The sequence below is a fragment of the Phodopus roborovskii genome, unplaced genomic scaffold (genome assembly GCF_943737965.1).
Source record: "Phodopus roborovskii unplaced genomic scaffold, PHOROB, whole genome shotgun sequence".
Taxonomy (NCBI): domain Eukaryota; kingdom Metazoa; phylum Chordata; class Mammalia; order Rodentia; family Cricetidae; genus Phodopus; species Phodopus roborovskii.
In genome coordinates, this window is record NW_026126525.1 from 35,079,022 (window position 1) to 35,104,162 (window position 25,141).

Sequence of the window (25,141 nt, forward strand, 5' to 3'; positions counted from 1 at the left end):
CTAATCAGCAGGTATGAGTATAATATAAATATTAAAGTTTTAATAAATGCATGTGATTATCTCATATAGTCCAGTCTGGCCTAGAACTCATTCAGTAGGCAAGGATGACCTTGAACTTCTGGTCTTCCTATTTCTATCTCACTACAAGTGTGAGCCTCCACTTCTAGTTTACGAAGTACTGGAATCTAACACAGAGATTTGTGCATGCTAAGGTAGCACACTAGCAAGTAAGCTTCCTTGCCATCCTTCTTTTTTTTAAGATTTATTTTTATTACTTTTAAGTGTGCATATGACCATTGGATTCCCTGGAGCTGAAAATTACTGAGTGCCTGATGTGGGTGCTGGAAATGGGTCATCTAGAGGAGCAGCAAGTACTCCTAACTGCTGGCTGAACCATACCTCCAGCACTCCTGTTCATTTTTGTTCTTATTTTGAGACAAGACTTCCTCACACTATCCTCCTGCCTCAGTCTCCCACGTGCTGGTGTTACAGATGGGAGTCACCAGGTGTAGTGTGATATCCACCCTGCGCACACCTGTTGCACTGACCACGCCCATTTGAGCGTTGGGATAGTTGTGGGTGTGATTAGGTGTCAGCTCACAGGTATTCTAAAAGGAAAAGCAAAAGCAAAACACTCATGTTTCCAAATCCACTGGGCTACAGATTTTAAGATGTTCCCAGCTATTAGAGCCGGGTGGGAGTGGGAGAGAGGTTAGGGATGGATGTGGTTTTGCAATCACAGCTATAGAAACCCTGGGTAGTTGCAGCATGTTCTGTGTCAATGCTTGTGCGGCCTGTGTAGCGATTGAGTTTATTATTGCTTAATTGGGTCAAGTGGTGTGGGTTTTGCTTTTGTCCAAGATGGGTCAATTTCCAAAGGGGTTGATAGTGTCTGGAGTTTTCACTGGGGTTATTTCAAGTCTGTTCAAGTTTGGGATAGGAAAGGTGGGTTAGTGAGTACCTACAGCAGCCATGTGCGGAAGCTATATCGGAGTATACCTGAAGAACAGTGACTGGTGGAGGTTAACGAGACAGGCCGGCTCAATGATATATAAGTCTAACACCAACACTTGGTCAAGAGTCTGAGGCAGGAAGGTAAGAATTTAAAGCCATCTTGGGTTGCATCGTGAGACTGCATAAAGAGAAAAAAAAAGAAGGAAGGAAGAGAAAGCTTGAAACAGAAATTTAAGAGCAAATTGTAATGCCTACCATTTATTATTAAGCACCTATTGTATACCAGGTATTACCTAACTTGATTAACAACATGACCCTTAATGAACTGCTTGCACTCTTTACGCCATGTGTCAGGTGTTGGAGCCAAGCATGGATGTGTTGGGTAACTTGCCCACCGTAAATGCTGCCAGAACTCAGACTACTTGTAAGGCCTCCTAAACCAGGTCAGGTTTGGGAAAACTTGATCCTTGGAGCAAGACCAGGTCTTCTCACCTAGATCCTCTAATCACACAGCTCTGCAATTTTCCTATCAAAAGTCTTCTTGTTTTCATTGTTCAAATACCTGTCATTCGTGTGTCACCGAGGGGAAGATCGGAAGAGGAGGAGATGATGGGGTCAAGAGAACTGCTAGGTTAGCTGGCTGGTTCTAAATCTCACAAACTTCTTTCAGAGTTGGGTACCGAAACCCGAATCCTAAGTGAGATGGTGGCATCACTTGTGTATGGGAAGGGGGTGACACCAGTCACTGGTTTTCCATAGGATGTTTTGTCTTCCAGAGGACCTTTGACAAAGTCTGGAGATGGTTTGATTGCCATGTTCTTAGGGCAAGTGAGGACTGAGGTTTCCTCCTCTTAAAGAATTGGTACAGGTTGGGCATACTGCTAAATATTAATACTACAGTGCACCCAGGAGCCACTCCCAGCCAAGAATTCTTCTGCTCCTTCAGTAGTGCTGAGAGTGACAGCCTGCCTTCTATGTGAGTCTCCATTGGGGCCACAGCTGCGGGCACATGCTCCTAGCAGTGTTCCTTCATTTAAAAAAAAAAACCTTTTTTCTTTTTTCTTTTTTTTTTTTTTTTTTTTTTTTTTGTTCTTCCAGACAGGGTTTCTCTGTAACAGCCCTGGCTGTCTTAGAACTCACCCTGTGGACCAGGCTGGCCTCAAACTCAAAGAGATCTGCCTGCCTTTGCCTCCCTTGTGCTGGTCCAGCACCACCGGACTTTAAAATATTTCTTAGTTGGAGGAGGGGTGTTGGAAATTAAAGAAAAAGTGTGTGTGTGTGTGTGTGTGTGTGTGTGTGTGTGTGTGTGCATAAATGTCTGTGGAGGCCAGAAGAGGGTGTCAGATTCCCTGGAGCTGGAATTAAAGGAATTTGTGAGCAGATCAAACCTGTGCAAGAACAGTATGTGCTGTTGACTACTGAGCCATCTCTCCAGCCTGTTTTACGTTTATTTGTTTATTTTTTTACATTGCCGAGGGTAAGCAGAGAGCATCACATATGCTATCCCTGCCCCAAGCCCCACCTTAGTTGCACCTCCCTCCCTTTTCTTTCTTCTCCCCTTATTTTCTCCACCCAAGTCCATTTAATTCACTGTGTAGCCACTGTGTGGCCCCGAGTGTCTGCCTCCTGCCTAACAGCTTCATTTTGCACTTACCAAAACGTTTTGTTTTGTTTGTTTGTTTGTTGTTTTGTTTTCCAAGACAGGGTTTCTCTGTGTAGTCATGGATGTCCTGGAACTTGGCTCTGTAGACCAGGCTGAACTTGAACTCACAGAGATCCACCTGCCTCTGCCTTGTTTTATTTTTCAAGACAGGATTTCTCTGTGTAGCCTGGCTGTCCTGTAGACCAGGCTGACCTTGAACTCAGACATTGCCTTTTGAGTGCTGGAACTAAAGGAATGTGCCACCATGACTGACTTTTGACTTTCTTGTCTTTCCTTCTTTCCTTTTCTTCTCCTCCTCCTCCTTCTTCTTTTTCTCAAATCCCTAAGGGAGTTAGGCTTCAAGAATGTGTTAGTATCTTTTCAGACTTAAAGATACTTGAAGCTTTAGGGTTTGGGTGAGGTACAATGAAGTAGTCCTATCAAAGCTGATGCTGACATCACGTAAAATGAAAAATATTTGTATAGCACAGTCGACCCTGGAGGAGAAGAGCTTCAGTAGATAGATGAGCGGATACAGATGTAGCTGCATGGTCAACATCTTTACAAAAACAGCAAACATTCAAGGATAGCTAGAAACAAACTGTGCATGAAGCAGGTAATTTTCCTTTGAAGAAACACTTTTGGTCAATATTTGATGTCCTGTAGATTTGGAACAGAGAGATAAATACATTTGTTTTTGACTGTTGGCCTAGTTTCTATAAAAAATTAATTATTGCTATCCCCTCCATATTTCCAACCCTTGAGAAGCAGAGGCAGGAAGATAGAGACAAATTTGAAACAAGTCTGCTGTATGCATGAAATTCTAGACTAGTTAGGTGCTGTAGTGAGACTCTATCTCGTAACCTAAAAGGAACTAGTGAAATGACTGAGTGGGTAAAGGCCATGCCATGGTCACCAAACCTAAATGGAAGCCACAAGGTAGGAGAGTGCTGACTTCCCCAAGTTGTCCTTTGACCACAGGACAGATGTGCACACACACAACAGGGTTGTGTAATAAAACAACAATAAAACCTGATTATATTCAAAGAAACCAAAAGCCTGGGGGATGGGCATCATGGGTTCCTCTGAAGATTACCAGGGATTCAGCTTTGCTTTCCTTGTGATGGAAATGAAATTCAGTTCTATGAGCTTTTATTTTGCTCTGTGCATAAAATACCTCGTGTGTGTGTGTGTGTGTGTCGGGGGCTACATGTATATATTATCAATTTGGGTATGTGCACATGTGAGTAATGAGAGAATTTTTGTTCCAGCTGGTCTCGAGGCTCCCTCAGCCCCAAATGAACACACAGACTCTATATTAGTCATAAAACTGTTGGCCGTAGGCTAGGGCTTCTTATTGTTTAGCTCTGTCTTAATTATTTTTATACATTCTATACCCGTTTCTATACATCTATGCATTTTCACATGATCTTTTTTTTTTTTTTTTTTTTTTTTTTTTTTTGGTTTTTCAAGATAGGGTTTCTCTTTAAATATAGTGCACTTTGCAGATTATCTTTTAAGGGTTTTGATTACAGAGTGTCAAACACACTGATGATTTTTTGGCGGGGAGTCTTAGCGTCTCTGTGGCTTTGGAGGCTGTCCTGGAACTAGCCCTTGTAGACCAGGCTGGTCTCAAATTCACAGAGATCGATTGCATCTGCCTAACAAGTGCTGGGATTAGAGGCGTGCGCCGCCGCCGCCGCCGCCGCCGCCACCACCACAGCCCGGCTGTTCCACAGCCTTACTAGAGAACACCTGACATGTCCTATCCTCCCGGTCTACATGGCAACTCTTTTTGGCAGGCTCTCCTGCCTACCTTTCCCAGAATTCTCCTCTCCTGGTCCCGCCTTTCTTCCTGCCTTATTGGCCGACAGTGTTTTATTCATCAACCAATAAGAGAAACATATATGTAGAAGGACATCCCCTATCACATGTGTTTATTAATATTGCACGTGGAGACAAGAGGTTGAATTTTGATTTTTCCAAATGGAGGGCCACCTTAGTTTTTGAGACAGGATCTCTCCCTGAACCTAGAGCTAACAGGTTTTGTTAGTCTGGCCAGTCAGTGAGTTCCTGGGATCTACCTATGTCCTCTCCCACTAGCATACACACAGTTGTATGCTGTGTCCTGGTGCTGGGGATTTGAACTCAGGTCTTCATCCTTGCATGGCAGGTGCTAACAGACTGAGCCATTTTCTCAGTGCCCCTTTAGACTGAATAGATAGGAAAACAATTTGTACTGAGGTTCTGAGAAATTTTCTCATGAATTTTTGGGTTGTTCCAAGTCACTGAAGGTCAGAGTAGTTTTACAGATCCTTATTGAATCAGATTAAAGAACGGCTCGTCCTGGTGGGTGCCTTCAGCAGGCCTTAAAGTATGTGTATAGGGATGCTGTCATTCATTGAGAAGTTTTAGGTATGCAAAGGTTTTTGGGTTTTTTTGGGTTTGTTTTTTTTTTTTTTTTTTTTTATATAGCCCTAGCTGTTCTGGAACTCATCTGTAGACCAGAACTCAGAACTCAAAAAAGTCCTGTTGTTTGAGGTGGTCTTAGTGTGTAGCCCCTGGCTAGCCTGGAACATGGCTACATAGACCAGGCTTACCTCAAACTCACAGGCCTGGTAGTACACGCCGTTCTTCCAGAGAAACTCTGTGTGGGGGTGGGGAGGGGTACTAATCTGAACAGGACACTATGGTTAGTAAAGGCTCTGAGACTAAGTTAGACATGCAGCCAAAAGAGCTCTTCAGTGCTTTCTGTGCTACAGTCCTCATCCCTTTGCCTGTTGATTTATATTTTGTGACTGCATTTACCTCCTGGCCTAAGAAAAGATCCCTCCTTTACCATCTCTGTATTCTACTAGAGAGAGACTGAACATTGTGGAATATTCTAGATTCTGTGAAAAGAGTCAGTCACATTGGTTTCACCTGAGGAGAATGGCAGGGGAGAAAGATGTCTAGAGGAGCCTATTTAAGACAAGATCTTTAATATATGTGACCCTTGCAGAGCCTTTGTTACTTGCCTGGTTTTGTTCCAAGGACTTTGCAAAGGCAGTCTTATTTAATCTATTGGAGAGTGTTGGTAGTTCAGCTAGTTACTGTCTTTATTTACAGAGGAAAGATAGACACAAGAAGTTAAGCAAGTTACTCTGCATTACAGAGCTAGAAAGGGCAGACCCAGGATTCTAACTTGGGCAATTTTGCACCAGAATTGTAGATGATTCTTAGATGAGTCTTGAAATAGATTCAGAGATGTATTTAAAAACTAAAAAGTCCCTCCATCTGTGGGGAATCCCTGGGCTTCATAGAGCAACAAGCCTAAAGACACAGGGAGAAACTTGGTTATTAAGATCTTATCCTCTTTATAAAGTATATAAGTATATAACTTATATATAAAGTATATAAGACTCTTTACAGACAGCAAAGAACAATGGAAGCTTTAAAAACTAGCAGGAAAATAAGCTGGCGTCAGCTTCCTAAAGAGCCATATTTACTTTTTGTTGTTCATATTTTTGCGACAAGGTCCCCTGCAGCCCATGCTAACCTTAAACTTGTTCTGGAGCTCAGGGTGATTTTGAACTCCTGAAACACCTGGCTTCACATTCCGAATGCTGGAATTGTAGGTATGTATATTAGCTTGTGTATATTACTTTTCTCTCATAGCTGTCTTTGGACCCTATGGCAATTCTGTGCACTGCTGTTCCCCAACATCATCTCATGTACTCCTCTCATGACCCCTGTGACCTGTGATGTTCTTTGTCCCACTGCTGGACACTGAGGTTCCACAGAGACAGGTGCTTAATTCTTAGTGAGCTTAAAATTGAATCTAAACGCTCCAGGTTTTCTCTTAGCTCAGCTTTGTTTGCACATATGTATGTGTGATAAAACTCATAATTGAAAGCAAATATCAGGGCTTGGAGAAATGCCTCAATGGTTAGGAGCATTGTCTGCTCTTCCAAAGAAACCTGGGTTCAGTTCCCAGCACCCACTTGGTAGCTCACAACTACCTATAACTCTAGTTCCAGGGAATCTGATGCCTTCTCTTGCCTCCCTGGGCAGTAGGCACAAATGTGGACAGCCACACATGTAGGCAAAACACTTATACACGTAAAATAAGTAAATAAAGATTAGAAATAATAAAGTGTAGATATTGGGGCTAGTATATGTAGTTCAGTTGGTAGAATATTTGCCTAACTTGTGGTGTAAGACCCTGGTTTCATTCCTAGTACCACATCAAACTAGTTATTATTTTTCTTTGAATCAGTAACTTTTGTTTTGCTTGTGTTTACTTAGACTGTGCATTACAAAGGCCAGAAGTCCCAGCTACTCAGGAGGCTAAAGCAAGAGGGTAGCTTGAGCCTGGGAATAGGGGGCTTGCTTGAGCAACTAAATTAGACCTTATCTCAAAAATAAATAGGTAGATAAATATTTTTATGGGGGTTGTCTTTCTTTCATAGATAGATTCAGTCTTTGGCCTGTACCCAGAGATGGTTCCTACATTTCCATATCCCATATGGCAGCTATCTTAGATGTATCTTTCTTTGGGGGGGGGCTCTTTGTGCTTTTTCAATATAGCATGTTATTCCTTTATTCTTCCTTGTTCATACTTTCCCTATCCAGTCTTTCATTGAATCAGTCTCAATAAGTCCTGTTCTCTTAAGGCATCTTAGATGCTCTGTACACTGACTCTGATATGTCCTAAGGTGCATGGCTTTGTTGTTTCAGGAAGTGCATTGGGGCTGAAGATAATATTTGTTGAATGAATAAAGTATTAATTAGGGCCAAGGGGGAAGACCTTCAACTTAGATTGTAAGTGTTATGAACCAAGACATTCCCCAAACATGGAATGTTTTGAGACAAACACACTGATCAGTGTCATTTTAAACAAGGCAGTGTGTGCAGAAGTTGTGTGGGGGAGGAGTTAGACCCTGGATTTAGGCACTGCTAAAAGTGCCTGGTGCTAACAAAGGGACCCACTAAATGCAAAGATATGTGCATCTTAGTACCCAGACTTTCCACTCACAGGGACACAAACCACAGACATTTTCAAATGTTCACCAAAAGCTAACAAAGCTCTTCACACCCTGTGGAAAAACCAGCATAAATTCAGTCATGCACAGATGGAGGGAAGTCTTATGGCTCATTTACTCAGTAGGATTCTTACACTATGAGAAGTCACCATTTTTCATGCTGGGTTGCTCAATGACGTGCTCAGGGAAAGAAATTCAGAAGGCGGAGTAGATGTGGAAAAAGCTTTATAAAGATGCAATCGAGATAAGGTGAGTCTCTGATGTTACAATAGGTGAAGATCTCACATCTCAGTGCTCATCAGATGGAGTCCAACAGAGCCACAGTGATGTAGTGTTTCCACAAGCTAGTTATTATGTTACAGACAATACACAGTACAGTGAGATCCCTTTCACAGGATCTCACCTTAGCCCAGGCTTGGTCTCTTAACTCCTGATTCTCCTGGTCCCATTTCCACCCCTCCCTCTTCCACTGGGTTTATTAGGAGGCACCATGCTGCTCTGGTTGACTGGGATTTGTAATGTAAATGTAATAGTGACCTCATGGAAGAATGAGGTCATTGTGGTTTTGTTATATTTCATCTTTAGATTACATTCATCATCATCATCATCATTATTATTATTTGGAAGGGATATTGCTTTTTACCTAATTTATTTTTTATTTTCTCTGTGTTTCTCTGTGTGGGCCAGTGTGTGGATTCTCAAGGAGAGATTCAGACCCATAGTTGTAGGTTCTTGTGCTGCCTAATATGAGTGCTAGGAACTGTCCTGGGTCCTCTGGAAGAGCAGCAAGTGCTCATAACCACTGAGCTATCTCTTCAGTCCCAGTTTTGGATTTTTGAGGCAGAGGTTTTTTGTTTTTGTTTTGTTTTGGATTTTGGTTTTTCGAGACAGGGTTTCTCTGTGTAGCTTTGGAGCCTATCCTGGCACTCAACCTGTAGATCAGGCTGGCCTCCAACTCACAGAGATCCACCTGCCTCTGCCTCCTGAGTGCTGGGATTAAAGGCATGCACCACCACTGAGGCAGAGGTTTAGATTAGTCAGTGTTCTATTATTAAAATATAATTACATCATTTCCCCTTCCTTTTCCTCCTTTTAGTCCTTCACATGGCAAGCAGTCCCTTTGCTCCCTTTCAAAACCGTGGCCTCTTTTCTGAAATTGTTATTATTAACATGCATATGAGTGCATGTGTGTGTATGCTGAATATATAAATACAATTTATATATTGTATTTGTGTGCAGTCCATGTTATTTGTGTGTATATACGGTTTCAGGGACGATCATTTGGTGTTGGCTTATCTCTCAGGAAGACTATTTCTCCCAGTCTCATCGTGCCTGTAGTTCTTTTTTAGAGGTGGGCCCCATGAGATTTCTCCTTTCCACATTAGCATGTCTTTGGGGGTGTACACTAGGGCTGGGCCCACTATCACTTGCTCTCTGTATTTTGATTGGTTGTGATTTTCTGTAATGGTTTCCAGCTGTTGCAAAGAGAAGTTTCTTTGATGAGGGACAAGAGCTATACTTAGCATATGTATTTAGAAAACAGCAAGAAAATACACTGCTTTAGTTAAGAGGCAGCAATAGGTTTTCTAAAATCCAGGTGGCCTCAGGTGGTTGGCTAGGCTTCTAATACCGGGCACGATTTCCATCTTGTTGAGTAGATCTTAAGTCTAATCATAGAGCTGTTGGTTACCACCAAAATATGAGTGCCACCCTAGGGTTATCATGCCATTCTGGTTGTCATGATGCATTGGCGTTTCAGCTGGGTAGGATCATTGCTGCTTCTAACCTTGGAAGTATAGTACCACAGTACCAGAAAGTGCTATGAAGTTAGTGAAGGGCTCTTTCACGACCTCACTGTCTGGGCAAGGACATTAAAGCCTATAGAAAATTATTTCCTGTAGTTCAGGTAATACAATTTTCTCTAAGTCTTGCTCTTTTTGTAATAACTCAGGGTCACATTGGGAGGGTTATTGGCCCTGGGACCTGAGAGCAGTAGAAAGAGGCTGTCATTTAAAGTGGAGAACAGTAGTAAGTGGTGTACACAACCCCAGCGGAAGCTTCGTGATTCACTAAGCCCATCACCAGGATTCGAGCAAGAGAAGCTTTCTTAGTATATGATTTCAACCTTTCCTTTTGTTCCCTCCCTTCCTCCCTCCCTTCCTCCCTCCCTCCCTCCCTCTCTCTCCTTATGTACAAACTAAATGACTAAATTAAGTTAACAAAAAGAGAATGCTATTGATTTGATTAAGATGTGGTCAGAAGGACTTCAGGCTGCTGTCAGTCTTGGGTAAACCCCAGCTTCCCCAAATGGCTGTGGAGTCAGAGGGCACGTTTTTCAGTTGGAGAGCACCACAGGGGATTTCTGATTTGACATTTTATCCTGGGTAGACAAGCCTCTCCAGCATTAGTGATACTCCAATCTCATACCTGTGAGCAGGGCTCCCTGGCACTGCTGTTCTAGTAATTTATTTTACAGAAATGCAAATAGACTCAGAAATTCAACAACTTTGCCCTAAAGCAAGCATCCAATTAGATGCAAACAGAGTCCATGGGGCTATTTATTTATGCAGCCCTTGGTGGCCTGAAACTGGCTATGAGGATCTACCATTGTCTCTCAAGTGCTGGGATTGAAGGCTTGTTTCCCTGACCCCTTAAAAAAAAAAAAAAAAAGGTCCTGTTTTATAGTCCAACCTGGCCTTGAACTCGAGATCTTTCTGCCCAGTTTCCCAAATGTTGGGATTATAGACATGCCACTATCCTGTCTGGCTAGAATTTTCTTTCTTATAACTTTGATCTATGGATCCTGGTTCTGCTCTCAAGAATAATACCATGGAAGATCTCTTTTGAGATGAAGGATGCCCTTCCAGGAAGTGAAGGGTTATTTTGGTTTAGTTTCCAGAATGATTATGGGGCTCCAATGATCCCCAGTGTCACCAAGTCACCTATTAGGATGGACAGCCATAACATTGTCTCTGCAAAGTAGATGAACTTTTGTTTCGTGTTTGCTTGTTTGTGTTTATTTTAGGCCTGTTTGCATAGGTATAACCCTTTAATTCTATCACTTAGGAGGTAGTAAGCACAGAACTCTGTGAGTTCCAGGCTAGCCTGGTCTACATAGTGAGTGCTAGTACAGCCAGGGCTAAAAAAATCTTGTCTCAAAATATTGGGAAAAAAGAGAAAAGAAAAAGAAAGAAAACAAGAAAGTAGACCAGTGCAGTCACAGTGCACCTAGGTTCATTGGAGGGTCCCTGGGACAAACAGCAGAATTTTCCACACACTGAGGATCAGACTAAACATGCCTTTCTTAATGCCATTTTCCTGTTTGTGAGGAGTAAATATCTGTTTCTTGTCTGAAAGTCCTCTTAGTGAACTATTTCGGGGCATTTAGACTTTAGAGATTTCTTTTTAAACTACCTTTTTAGTTATACAGCACAATTTTTATCAGCATGAATTGTTTGCAGAAATATAATGTGTCCATTCTCCAAGGACAGGTTTTCCATCTGCTTGTACGATGGTATACTGAATTAGGCAGGTGCTCTACTAAAGAGCATACATCTCCAGGCTTTTAAAAGTTGCTCTGGGTGCCCTTAAACTCACTGGGTGTCCGCAGCCTCCAAGTAGCCAAGTAGCTGGGATTATAGCTGTGTACCACCCTGGTGGACCTTGTGTCAATGCTTTGTAGCTAAAACAGATAAGTGGGATGTGGCAGCATGTGCCCTTAATCCCAGCACTCGAGAGACAGAGGCAGGAGGATCATTGTGAGCCTTGGTCTACCTAGTGAGCCCCAGGTCGTCCAGGCTACATAGCAAGGAGAGAATGATTGAATGCCATGAAATATAGAATGCCAATACCCATCTCAATCATATTTTTAAAGTTTATTATATAATTTTAATTATTTGTTATTGCAAAGCACTTGTGATACTCTAATCTTCTTTTTAAAAAAGATCTTACTAATTACATTTATTTGTTTAGTGTGTATTTTTGCATGGTCATGCCATAGCCTATGTGTGTGGAGGTTGCAACTTTCCAGAGTTGGACCTCTTCTTCCCCCATGTGGGTCTCTTTGATTGAACTCAGGTTGTCAGCTGGCAGCTAGCAGCGAGATTCAGTGGCAATCCCCTAGCTGTGTCAGCTGAAGGAGTTAATTTGTTTCTAATCTTTTGATCCCTGTCACACTACTCTGCTATGCCATAATACACTAAAGAATTTTTCAGAAACTATTGGGGACTCCATGTAGCTCTTTGCCTTAAAATCCGTCATGTGGAGTTCAGCAGACAGCAGCTCCCGTTTGTTAAAACAGAACTTTGGGGCTGACAGAAAAATCGACTTCTTTGCACAGGAGATGGGGACCTGTGTTTTGCCGGGTGCCTTGCTCCTTACTGCTGGACATGAAGAGGAAAAAATGTTTGTGATAACGAATCATGATAAGGTGATGATGATCCCAAAATCTGAACTGAGCAGGGCATGGTTGCTTTGATTATTTGATTTTTTTTTTTTACTGTCATTTTTGCAAAAAACAAAAATAAATGTTCTCAACTTGATTCGTTCATTTTAGCTACCTTAAAAAACAAACAAACAAGATTTTAAAATTTTTGTTTGATTTTGATTTTAAGATGTTTTTATTTATATGTGTGTGTGTGTGGGGGGGTGATTTCCACAGAGGCTCTGGGTCCCTTGGAGTGAGATTAGTTCTGAGCGGCCTGATACGGATACTGGGAACCGAACTGCTGTCCTCCAGAACAAATCACTGAGCTATCTCTAGTATGTGGTCTTTTTGTTTTGTAAGACAGGATTTTGCTGTTTAGCCAAGGCTAGCCACAGAACTCTTTTTCTGGCTGCTTTACTATTAAGAGTATAGTCATGTTCCGCCACCATTCCCAAATTCCAGTGTTTGGACTTAATTTTATTTCTCCTTTGAGCTATTTTGGACTTCCTGTTGCTGGGACTAGAACACCAAACCCCTCTCTCCAGCACTAGAGAGATCACTGAAGTCCTCTGAAACCGTCTGGTGGCCACTCCCCTACCCATGGTGACTGTGTTCACATTCCCGTCTTTTTGCTCAGACTGCATATTATTGCAACTTGTAGGCCTCTACGTTCTTTAACTGTTGTGGTTCCGGGGATCGAACCTAGGGTTGCGAACAGGCTTGGTGCGCTGGACCACTGAGCTACAGCCACAACCCTACTTTTCACATTTTATTTTGAGGCAGGTTCTCACTAAGTTTCCCAGTTGGCTAGTTCCCCAGGCTAGCCTTGAACTTGCACCTGATGCCTGGAGGAGCTAGGGTGACAGGCCTGTAAGACTAGGTCCAACCTTTTCATTGCACTTATTTAGGTTGTTTGAGACAGGGTTTCTCTGTGCAGCTGTCCTGAAACTCACTCTGTTGAACTCACAGGGATCCACCTGCCTCTGCTCCCAGGCTCTAGGATTAAAAGTGTGTGCTGTCACCTCCCACTTTTCATTCTTAATAGTTGGAAAAGTAGATCTAAAGAACCATCTTTTGTGACTTAAAAAACACATGAAATTCACATTTCCGTGTCCATTAGTAATTTTTCTCCCATGAGGAAAAACGGCCTCACATAAATAACCCAGCAGATTTGAGTAGTTCTGGGGGAAGCTATACGGCTCCAAAAAGCCTAAACTGTCTGCGACTGACCTCTTGTTGGCACAGGGACATATATCTAAGCAGTAGTAATCAAGTTGGGGATGAGTGCTATGCAATCTGGGCCAGGAGGAGGCCGAAGTGGACAAAGATTTATTTTAAAAACCAGGAATTCTCCTGTCATTTTTGTCCATCTCAGAAGAGGAGGGCTCACTGACTTGCCCCTTCCCGGCATCCGTCCCCAGAACATGACCTCTGACCACTCTATGCCTCTTTTCCTCTTGTTCTGCATCTTCCCACCCTCTCACAAGCTAGCCAATTGCATCTGTCCTGAGAGTCTCTGTGGGCTTTGCCCATGTGTCCTGTCGACTTCCATCAGGTACACTGTGTCCCTTGAATTTGCTTTGGCCTTGTTGCTGACAGAGACTGTGTCTACACTGGCTGCACAGATAGCAAATAAACTGAGCAAATAAACTTACGTATAGACTGCAGGAGCCAGGCCTAGTGATGTACACCTTTAACCCCAGCACTTGGGAGGCAGTGGCAAGAGAATATCTGTGAGTTCAAGGTCAACCTGGTCTACATGTGTTCTAGGACATACAGAGCTACATAGGGAGACCCTGTCTGAAACAAAACCAAAAATCAAAACAAAGTGGGAAAGAGTCTGCAGGTATGAAGTGATTTCATTTTTTGTTTTTGTTTTTTGTTTTTTTTTTTTTGCAAGTAAATCTGAAGACAGACTAAAAGTAATACCCTTCCTGTTTCTTAGCTGAGAGTTTTCTGCTTTCCCCAGTGAGAATTCTGCAGCTGCAGTTATGATGATTTCATCTTCCAAGGTTAGCTGAGGAATGTGTCGTGATAAGTCTCAGCGATAATCCATTGGTCAGGTTCATGGGCTCTGGGGCCGGGCTGCACATCTGTGAGCAGTGAGACGCCAAGAAAAGGGCAATGGCTCTCTGGCAGGCACCATCAAGGTGCCTGCCAGAAAAGAGAGCACACAAAGATTAGTCATACAATAATTCTCAGTTATCAACCTCGAAGCATGTCTAAGTGACGTCAGACGGTCAACAAAGACCATGATAGATGTTACAAGATGAACACTCAAGGTCCAGAGTGATAAAGGTTATACAGAAAGGGTATTAGGTTGAAGTAAGGGGGGGGCATCCTGGAGGGCTTCCTGAAGGAGGTGGCAAGGAAGCCACAGGGATTTAGTGCATGATGAAATGTACAATGGGAATGGAATGTTCTAGTCTCCAGACAGCCTGAGCAGAGGCTCCCAAAGAAGACGTCCATCTGACTATTCACAGGAAGCAGAGAGCTGAGAATGGCCGGCTGCAAAGGGAAGGAAAGAGAGAAAAGGAATGGAATGGGTTTGAGGTCTGCCTTGGCAAGGCTGCTTCTGGACGAGTCCTGAGAGCTCTCTGGGCTGAGCTCTGACCTCCGTTCTACAGGACTGCTGGGTGACAGAGGCCTTGACTTTTGGTGTCCTGACCCAGTGTCCCTCCAGACAGATTGGCTATCTCATTACAAAAGATGTCTTACAAAACAGGCAGAAAGAACCACACTGTGCTTGGCTTTTGCCACTTCCAACTCAAGAGCATATCCTTGGTTCTAGCAGAGCGTGCTCTCCTCTGAGCTTGTGAGTTTTACACAGTGAAAGAAAGAGGCCACAGTGGAAGCTGTCATGTGTGAAGTGAGCAGGAGTGCAGGGGAGGAGAATGATTTCCCAAGCGAAGAGCTTTGATGACTGCACAGGCATCTGTGACGCAGCTTCTGTGGAGCCTTCCCTCACTCAGGCACTGTAAAATACTTTTCCTTTGTACAGCTCGGGCAGATAGTGAAAAGCTATTTAGTGTATAAGGTATAAACTGTGCCCCAGCTCATTTTTATTGACACTAAGTTAAGCAGCAAATAGGGTTGAGAATATTATTTGGGAATCTACATAAAGGAACAGGAAGGTCTCACTGTGAAACCTGAACCCCTGCAGCAAAATGATACCAGGCTAACTTAAACTTTCAAGTTCCCATCCCAACATCCCAGACCTGCAAAATAGGGATCTGGTTGCAAAGTCTTGGAAGAGAGAGAGAGAGAGAGAGAGAGAGAGAGAGAGAGAGAGAGAGAGAGAGAGAGAGGAGAGACAGAGAGAGAGAGAGAGAGAGAGACAGACAGACAGACAGACAGACTGGGGACTGACCCTAAGGCCTTGTTTATTGTAGGTAAAATGATCTGCCATTGAGCTATACCCCAATTTTATTTTGATACAGGGTTGCCCAGGTTGTCCTTGAACGTCTTCTGTAGCCCAGAGTATTATTTACTTTTCTATTGCTGTGGTAAATGACCACAACCAAAGCGACTTTTAGAAGGAAGGTTTTTTCTTTCTTTCTTTCTTTCTTTCTTTCTTTCTTTCTTTCTTTCTTTTCTTTTCTTTTTTTTTTTTTTGAAAGTTGGGGCAGGCTATGCACTCATTCCCAATCAAGATAGGTCATCCCATCTCCCAAACAGTGCCACCAACTGGAACCAAGTGTTCAAATACCTGACCCTATAGGGGGACAGTTTGATCTGAACCACTACACTCGGGCAGTGATCCTGGGATCCTCCTGACTCAACTTTCAGAGTAGTTGAAATTACAGACATATCAGGTGTATGTTATTGGCCTTCAGACATGGCTAGGGGGAATCTGTATTCTGACTGCCACCTCAAGGGAAAATGGTTCTCTTGGAAAAGGTGTTCTATTGTGGTAAAATACACCTAACAGAAAATTCCCCATTTACGTTTTGCTTGCCTCTTTTCTCAGTTGTAGGATAGAACCCAGGGTCTCTACCATGCCAGGCAAGTGCTCTGCCACTGAGCTATTATATTCCCAGCACTTTAGACTACCCCAAGACAGGGTTTCTCTGTGTAACAGTCCTAGTTGTCCTGGAACTCACTTTGTAGACCAGGCTGGCATCGAACTCACTGAGATCTGCCTGCCTCTGCTTCCCGAGTGCTAGAATTAAAGGTGTTTGACATCACCACCCAGCTCTCAAGACATTTTTAATGTTTTTATCAGCATATGTCAGCATAATTATACATATTTCTGGTGCTGGAGAGATATCTCAGTGGTGTCTGTCTGCTTTTCCAGGTTCAATTCCCAGAACCTACATGGCAGATCACAACTGTCTAAATCCAGGGACCCCAACACCCTCATACAGACAGACATACATACAGGCAAAACACCAACGCACATAAAAATAAATAAATCTTTTAAAAAATAGAAAAAGTATCTATTCTTCTGTATTTTTATTTGCCTGTCGGTGTCATGATGCCCTCATTAAAGATAACTTAAAGGAGTTAGTAATCTGCTTCTACCATGTAGGTTTATTTAGTGTTTGATGCTTTTCCACACAGAGCCATCCATCTGTTGTCTAACCATCGTCACCATGCATCCCCAGAGCACTTTCATTTCTCAGACTGAGCTCATTAAACCCATTCCATGATGCTTGGCAAGCCATTCTACTTCTTGTCTTGAGGAGTTTGCAACTCTGGTACCTCATAAGTAGTCATATTTATTTATCTATCTTTTTCTCTCTCTAATTTTTTTTTTTTTTTTTGGGGTCTGGTTGTCCAGCTCAGACTGGCTTTAAGATTCTTTTGCCCAAGGTGTGGTGCTGGGAATACAGGTTTGCCACCAAGCTCAGTTTAGTATTTAATCTTTTTGTGACTGGCTTATTTCACTTAACATCACGCCTTCAAAGTTCATTCAAATAGCCTGTGTCCTAATTTTATTCATCTCAGTGCAGAACAGTATTGTACTCTATGTGTGTAGAACACATTTTGTGTCTCCATCCATCTACCCGTGAATGGTGGCTGTTTCTACCCTTTGAACTGTTGTCACAGGCCAGTGAATGTTGGTACTTATTGCCTCCCTGAGGCTCTGCTTCTGCTTGTGCTGGCTCTAATTCCTTTTAATATTTTGAGAAGTGACCATGTCATTTTCTGCAGTCATTGTACTACTTCATGTTACCCCTAGCAGTGACCTGCCAAGGGCTCTTAATTTCTAGGTGTCTTTGCCAATATAACCCTCCCCTGTCTGTGTGATTTGGACTGACATGGTTGAACTTGCTTTTATAAATAGGACATTTGACAAGAAAATGTTAATTTGCTAAAGTTGTCTGTCTAAGAAAGGTCAAACAAGCAGACACGTTCAGGACTGCGATCCAGAGTGCATTATCAAGTAATGACTTACGGTTGTGTTGACACAAGTAGCACGGATGAGAGGAAAACAAGTTGGCGTTCTGAAGGATGCTGCCAATGCAGTTGATATCAGTGTTGCATCTGGGCGAGTCCCTTCACTAAAGTTTACTCAGTCTAGGGAATAGTTAAGAATAAAAAACAAAAAACAGTGGGGGGGATGGGTCTTTAATACGAGTCAAAGATTCTGAGCTGGGAAACGGTGGAGACACGTAACAAGTGAGTATATTTATTTATCTATTTATTCGTTTGGTTTTTTGTTCTTTGAGATAGAGTTTCTTTGAGTAGCAGCCCTGCCTGTTTCGGAACTCTCTCTGTAGACCACACTGGCCTCCAACTCAGAGATCTCTCTGTCTGTGTCTCTCAAGTGCTGGGAGTAAAGGTGTGGGTGACCTCACTTGGCCTTTCTTTTCAGTTTCTTTTTTTAAAAGACAGAGTCACACTATGTAGCCTTGGCTGGCCTGGAACTTGCTATGTAGTCCAGGCTGTCTTCAAACTCACATTCATCTGCTACTGCCTCCTGAGTGTGGGGTGTTAGATCCCCTGGAATTGGAGTTACTGGTAGTTGTGAGCCTCCATGCGGATGTTGGAATCTGAACCCAGGTCCTCAGGAAGAGCAACAAGTGCTTTCGACCACTGCTTTATTTCATAGTGGATCTTTCCTCCTAGGCGTTCAGAATGACTATAGCTTCTGGAGATTGAGTTTTTACACAAAGTTACTCAAACTGAGTTCTTCCCATCTCTGCACATTGTGAGCTTTCCACTGCAAGTGTTTTCACTGGACATGTCTTGGCTACTCTCCCCTGGATGGGGGATTCCTTGAAACTGATCCATCCTGTAGGAACCTTGGTGTTCCAGAAGAACCCACAACTTTGTCAAGCCTGACAGTCTGAGTCCCAAGGTGACTGTGAAATTGTTCCCACGTACATGCCATTCTTGTTTCTAGTCCTCCCTCCCCCTCTCTCCCTATTTCCTTTCTTCTTTTATATAATATAGACCACTTTATAAGTTGGCCCATCATCCCTGAGAAGGGCCATGCTAATTTTCTCTGTATCATCTCAGTTTTACTATGTATGTTTCTACAGTAGGTAGCTCTCTTGGTTTTCATATCCCTCCCAGAGGCCCTCAATTCTACTTCAACTTCTCAAATGCTGGGATTACAGATGTGGACCATACCTGCTCCTGCTTCACTGATTTTGGATGTTGTTGTTCAGTTATTGAATTTTTTGAGAAAGGCTTGTTATGTAGTTGGGGATGTAGTTGGGGATGACTAAGACTTCCTGACCATCCTGCTTCTATCTCCCAAATACTGGGATTCCTGGTGTGTGTGTTTACCTTGTCTGGCCCCAATATTTAACAAATAAATAATAACAAATATATTGCTATAACATATTAATATGATGTTATTGTTGATGTTTTATCATTGTTACTGTTATTTTTGAGATAGGCTCTCTGCATATGGTAGGCTGTCTTGAAACATGCCTATAGCCCAGATCCTGTCTTTTATTTGGCAATCTTCCTTGGCCACTCTCCTGTCTATCTTATGACTGTGTATGCTGTGCCTTTAGTCCTTGGATTGTAGGTTCTCAGATGGTCTAGAAGACCCAAATAACATCTTCCAAAGAAGTGGGTATTCAATGAAGCTGGTACCCACTTCCTTTCCTATTGATATAGCCAGGCTCCCAGAACTGGCCAGACAAAGGTAAGATTTTGACAAGTTACTGGCAAATAGAACAATGTAGGTAGACCATAGTGCCACTTATGAGGCTGTTAAAACTGCTTGTCTAATTTAATGAGGCATCTTTTCCTACCTCAATATCTCATTTGATTTTCACACAGGGTACCATGCTCATTGTAGAATGAAAGAAACTGAGGTTCAGAAGATGATAAGCAATGCCCAAAGTGTAGGCATGGCAACTGCATTGATATCATAGCAACACTTAGCAGGGTGGCTAAGGCAAGAGATTCCAGAGTTCAAGGCCACCCTCCGATACATACTGAGTTGGAGGCCAGCCTGGGTTGCATCAGACTCTTTCACAACAACAAAGATATTAGAAGATCTTAAAGTCTGAAGGACTGGAGAATGCTCTATCCTACCTCTATCCTACCCCATATGTTATTTGTTGGAATCAAATTAAGAAAACCTTAAGACACCCTTGGAAGGGAAGGGCAATTCCACAAACTTCATGTTTCTATCATCTTCTTTTGCCCTGTCTTTCCATATGGCATTCTCTCCTACCTCTGGAGCATCTAAAGCCTATCAGAGAGTATAGACTCGATGTTTATTGAACAACTAAGTGCTTGGGACCATGGGAAAGGTGGAGAGGAGTTGGGGCCTTGTGGTCTCCTTCTTACTGTTACACATCATCCTTGTCCCCATAGCTGCTCCTTGAGGTACTGCCTGTGACTCTGGTCTCAGCCTCAGACTTTACCACCCCAACTCTATCCTTCCAACCAGCATGTGAAGGTCTCCCTAACACACCCTATGGATTTACCAAACCTAGCCTCTGTCTTTTCTCTGACTTTTCTTTCTCCTCTCTCTGGGGAAGCCCATCCTAGCTGCCTCTATAGGTAGTCTCCTCCTTTGAGTGTTAATCCATAGGGCATATTTGAACATTTAGATTGGAAGCTCTTGGCAAGGCAGAAACTCTTGTTAATATCCATTCCAAATCTGATCTTGGAGCTGGGGCTATATCTAAGCTGGGGATGGAGATTGGGGATTTGAGTACACATGTGGGGTCCCATCCCCAGCACCACTGAAACCACACAACAGATCCCCTATTTTATAGGTGAAAACAAAACAAAAATAAACTAAGCTTCAAGAAAGTCATGTGATCAGCACAAAATTATGCATGATGTTATCTAGAATACATGCCCTTTGTTGCATACAGCCATTTAATTCCCCTCTGTTTACCTCACCATTCTGGCATCTGCCTTAACTCTTGGGAGTGGAGAGTCTCCAGCAGGTGGTCTGGTCTACTGAGCAGCTGCCCTTGATTCTAAAGGTCCCATTCTCCTGGGATGGCTCTCCCAGTTGCAACTGCTCATCGCTTGCCTGTCTTTGGAATGATGCTTCAGGGTACCTGAGGAGTCAGTACTGAACGTGATAGGAGCTAGAGATGGGTTAATGGCATGAGCTCATTCCATCTTTGCTTGTGGCTGATTCTGTGGCGTTCTTTACAGCAAGCCTCCACAGGCAAAGCCATCCAGAACACAGTGCAGCTGTGTCCTATTCAACACACACTCCCTTAAACATGCTATTGTTTTATTTGTTTGTTTGTTTTGTTTTCTGAGACAAGGCTTCCCTGTGTAGCTTTGGAGGCTCTCCTGGAACTTGCTCTGTAGACCAGGCTGGCCTCCTACTCACAGAGATCTACCTGCCTCTGCCTCTCGAGTACTGAGATTAAAGGCGTGCACCACCACTGCACAGCAACATTCTAAATTTTTAAGACATAAACCTCTTTTAGGCATTTAGTACAGGGCTCTAGTGGTGTGAGAAGAAAGAAAAGAATACCACCTTGCCTGTCACTTTCCACCCTACCAAATAGAATAGTCGTTTAGGCATTCAAAACATGTTTCTAGAGTGCCTACTGTTTGCCAGGCATTACATTTGGTTTTGGACATTGACAACCAACAAGTGTCTACACTTGCTGTGTCATGCTTGAATGGTGGATGACCCATCAGGATCTCAGGTGTCACAGGAGGTAGTTAATTATTTTGTGGGATGGAGTGCTGAAATGCCTCGGTCTCGAGTTTGCTTTGATTTTGATGTGGAGTGTGGGTGCTGAGTCGAGTTTGGACCTGAGAAGAAACACCATTGTGGTTACTCTGGTTGAGCAAGACTGCCACGTGAGGCGAGGTGATCCCAGGCAGGGGGATGCAGAGATCTTTTCATTACAGGTCTTTAAAGGTCAGTTTATTGGAGCCTAATGAGACAATTAGAGATGAATATGGAGTAATTGTGCTACTTTCTAACTTGTGCAATAAAGCTCGTAGTTCCTGATAATTGCAGCCATCTCAGCTCTGGTGCTCTGTAGAGTACAGAGGAGCTTGGTCTTGATCCCTTCTCTTTCTTTTTCATTTGGCACATGAATTCCATTCCATACCAACCTCTCCCCTACTGTAGGCAGCTAAGTTTTAAAGTAAACACGAGGAACTCCATTTTTCCCAGTTTAACTAACATGGAAACGCCTAATCCTCTTAGATTTCTTGATTTTGCAAGCCAAGATTTGTTGGGATAAAAATCTTTAAGAGGCCAATCACATGGGCTAGGTATTCATTTAGTGACCCTCAAGTGAAATCTGCTAGAACAGCAAATCAATGGCTTAAGGCTGTCTCTCACACATTTGCTTGGCTAATGTTTAACTACAGGTTGAGCAACTTTAATGGAAGCTGTGAATGTGGACAATTAATCTTAGTACAGAGGGAACAGACACTTAAGGTTATTACCTTATGTACCACTCAACTTTCAGATCCCTCTATTTTTAGCTTGCAAAAGAATAAACCCAAAAAGTCATGGGCTGTATCTGTACTGTCCAGTACAATAGCCACATGTCATTGTGGCTATGGAAATACTGCAGTATGGCTAGTGTGACTGGGCCAGTTCAAATTTATATTAATTTCCATTTAAAAACAGAAGCCATGGGCTGGGTATGGTGGCTCATATCTGGAGGCAGAGGCAGGCAACTCTCTGTGAGTTCTAGGCCAGCCTGGTCTACACAGGGAGTCCCAGGACATCTAGAGCTACATACAAGCTACAAGCAAGCAAACAAAATCTTCAATGATTTGACTATTTTATGCTATTAGCGCCCTGTTATGATTAAAAGCTAGGATTAGAATCAAGCACAGTTGTGCTTAGGTGTCAGACTTTCTGTTTTCTGTATTTGACCTTGGACCAATGTTTTCAGTTTGTTAAGCTTCTATTTTCTTGCCTGAGAAGTGGCACAGTAGGGACTGAAGAGGTGGCTCATCAGCTGAGAGCATTGGCTGCTCTTCTAAAGGACCCAGGCTCCATTCTCAGCACTTACATAGCAGGGTGCAGCTGTTAACTCTGATGCCTTCCCCCACTAGCTTCTATGGGCTGTAGGCACAAAATTACGTACATATAGACAATACACCCATACACAAAAATGTAGGGGCGAAGGAGAAAGAAATGGTACAATAAGCAGGCTCTAGTTTATAATATTTGAATGAAGACAAAAGTGTATAACATATGTAAAATGCCTGGCCTTCCAGAAACATTTTTGTCATGATTGCTAATCTAGATGATGTAGAGTTTTGTCTCTGTAGTTTATTTCTCTATGTAGTCCTGGGGATTGAACTCAGGGCCTTACACCTCTTAGGGAGAGTGCTCTACTGAGGTATCTCCCTCTCCCCACTGTTGATGGAATTGGCATTTGCATTTTGTGCTAAGTGTTAACAGTACTTATAAGCTGGGGCTGGAGAGATGGCTCAGCAGTGTAAGAGTGTGTTGCTCCTACTGAGGACAGGAGTTGTAGCAGCTCCAGCAGACAGGACACCCCTCTTCTGTCTGGCCTCCTGGTACATCCATACTCACAAGTCATAACTCCCACGTACTCATACATTTTTTTTAAAAAAATCTCCAAAAGATTACTAGTGAATATTCTTCTTGTGGCCAAGCCCAATGACCTGAATTTACCTTGCTTTAATCTCCTTTGTCATTGTTTGTCATCATTCCGCCATTAGCCTATAATCCTGAATTTGCTTTAATTCATTTTCCCCTCTGAACCTAGCTCAGTCTGTATAATTTACAAAGTTTTATTTGTTAGTGGATATAAATAAAGCACCTGCTATATGCCAGAATCTCTGACTGGTGCTAGGAACGCAAAGATGTACAGTAGATTCCCAACATCCAGAAGCTTGCTAACCAGAAGAGTCTGCAATCAAGGCACTTGGGTGTCATAGGTGCCCTGGTAGTGCTGGAGAGAGTGCAGGACAGTGTGGGCAGGGATGGGAAGGAAGCAGTGGCCTCTACCAGGCAGGCGAGAAGAAGGGTGCAGAGGATGAGAGCTGAACCGTTTCTATGAATGAGTTGGTACTGTGAGTAGAGTGCAGTTTGAAGAAGACAAGCGTAGATGCCTGAAAGAGCTTGAATGTGTTTAAGATGAGTGGGGTCATGTAGGAACCAGGGCCAAGTTGACAAGAGACAGGCCGCAAAGTTCAGAGAGGATAGGTCACACCATGCTTTGCTAACAGTGAGCGACATACTAGATCTCAGTTTGGGAAAGATCTCTTGGCAACAAAAACTCTAGCTGGACATGAGAGCTCTTACACAGCTATTGACGAGCCTCAACTATGGTGTCTGTGGTGGTGAGAGAGAATGGACTGAAGGGAGCCCAGTCTAGTGTTTTGGTGTCCATTGTCGCTTCCTTTCCTCCTCTCCAGTGTGATGTCCCGTGCCCAGCTCTCTGACTCACACATGTACCCACTAAATGCTCTCGGAGCTCTCCAACAGAGTATGAATGCCTGTGTGCCCAACACCTCGTTCCTAGTACTTGCAAGTGTTCTTTCACATGCTCAATACTCATTAGATATGTATTCTACAAAGAAGGACAGGAGTGGGGAGTCCGAGACACCCTGGCTGTATATGATTTATCTGCTTATAAGATTAAAACAAGAGGGCAATAAAGAACAGGCGCCTTCCAGACACGGGTACCTAGAATGTCCTGGGAGGGATCTGTTCTCTGTGTGTACAATTCTGAACCCAACAGTGGTGTGTGTGAGCTTGCTAAGTGATATGTTCTGAAACCAGTGTTTTATGTGAATCTTAGCAAAGAAAAGGGATTTAACCTTCCACAAGAGTGTCTCTGAACTACCCAGGTGTTCAGGATGCACTGTAACATAGGATCTTTGTGTGTGTTTGGCTTTTAAAAATTACTTGCATATATGAATTTTATAGAGAGGTATCATGTAATTTCCATACATTTAGTTTATAACACTGATCATATTCATCTACCTCTTTCACCTTGTCTTATCTCCCCACCAGTATCCCTAATAGCCCTGTTCTACTTTCTTGCTTTGTGTTTTTTGTTTGCTTGTTTGTTTGGGGGTTTGGCTTTTTCTTTTTTAAAAAAATGTCTTATTTTTTCTTATTTTACATATCCCAGTTCCTGCTCCCTCCCATCCTCCCATGCCACCCCCACCCCTCCCATCCCACTCCCCACCCACTCCATTGGGAGGGTGAGGCCTTCCAGGAGGGATCATCAAAATCTGTCAAGTCATTTGGAGTAGGGACTAGGCCCTCCCTCCTGTCTCTAGGTTAAGGGAGTATCCCTCCATGGGGAAAGTGCTCCCAAAGTCCTTTCATGCACCTGGGCTGCATCCTGGTTCCACTGTCAGAGGTTCCATAGACTGCCCAGGCCTTCTAACTGAGACCCACATTCAGGTGGTCTGAGTCAGTCTAATGCCGGTTTCTCAGCTATCAGTCTGGGGTCCATGAGCTCCCCCTTGTTCAGGTCAGCTGTCTCTGTGGGTTTCTGAAGCCTGATCTTGACCCCTTTGCTTATCACTCCTTCTCTGCAACTGGATTCCAGGAGTTCAGCTCAGTGTTTAGCTGTGGGTGTCTGCTTCTGTCTCCAACACTACGATATGAAGGTTCTAGGATGACATATAAGTTAGTTATCAACCTTATTATTAGGGAAGGACATTTAAGGAAGCCTCTCCACTGTT

At 43.0% G+C, this 25,141-nt stretch overlaps 1 non-coding gene across 1 annotated transcript; it reads right to left on the reverse strand.

Annotated features, from left to right (window-relative positions):
* Nucleotides 1-18,438: 18,438 nt before the first annotated feature.
* Nucleotides 18,439-18,540, reverse strand: LOC127232512 (U6 spliceosomal RNA). Its single transcript, XR_007835385.1, has one exon. It is a non-coding gene; the product is annotated as a U6 spliceosomal RNA (small nuclear RNA).
* Nucleotides 18,541-25,141: the final 6,601 nt, after the last annotated feature.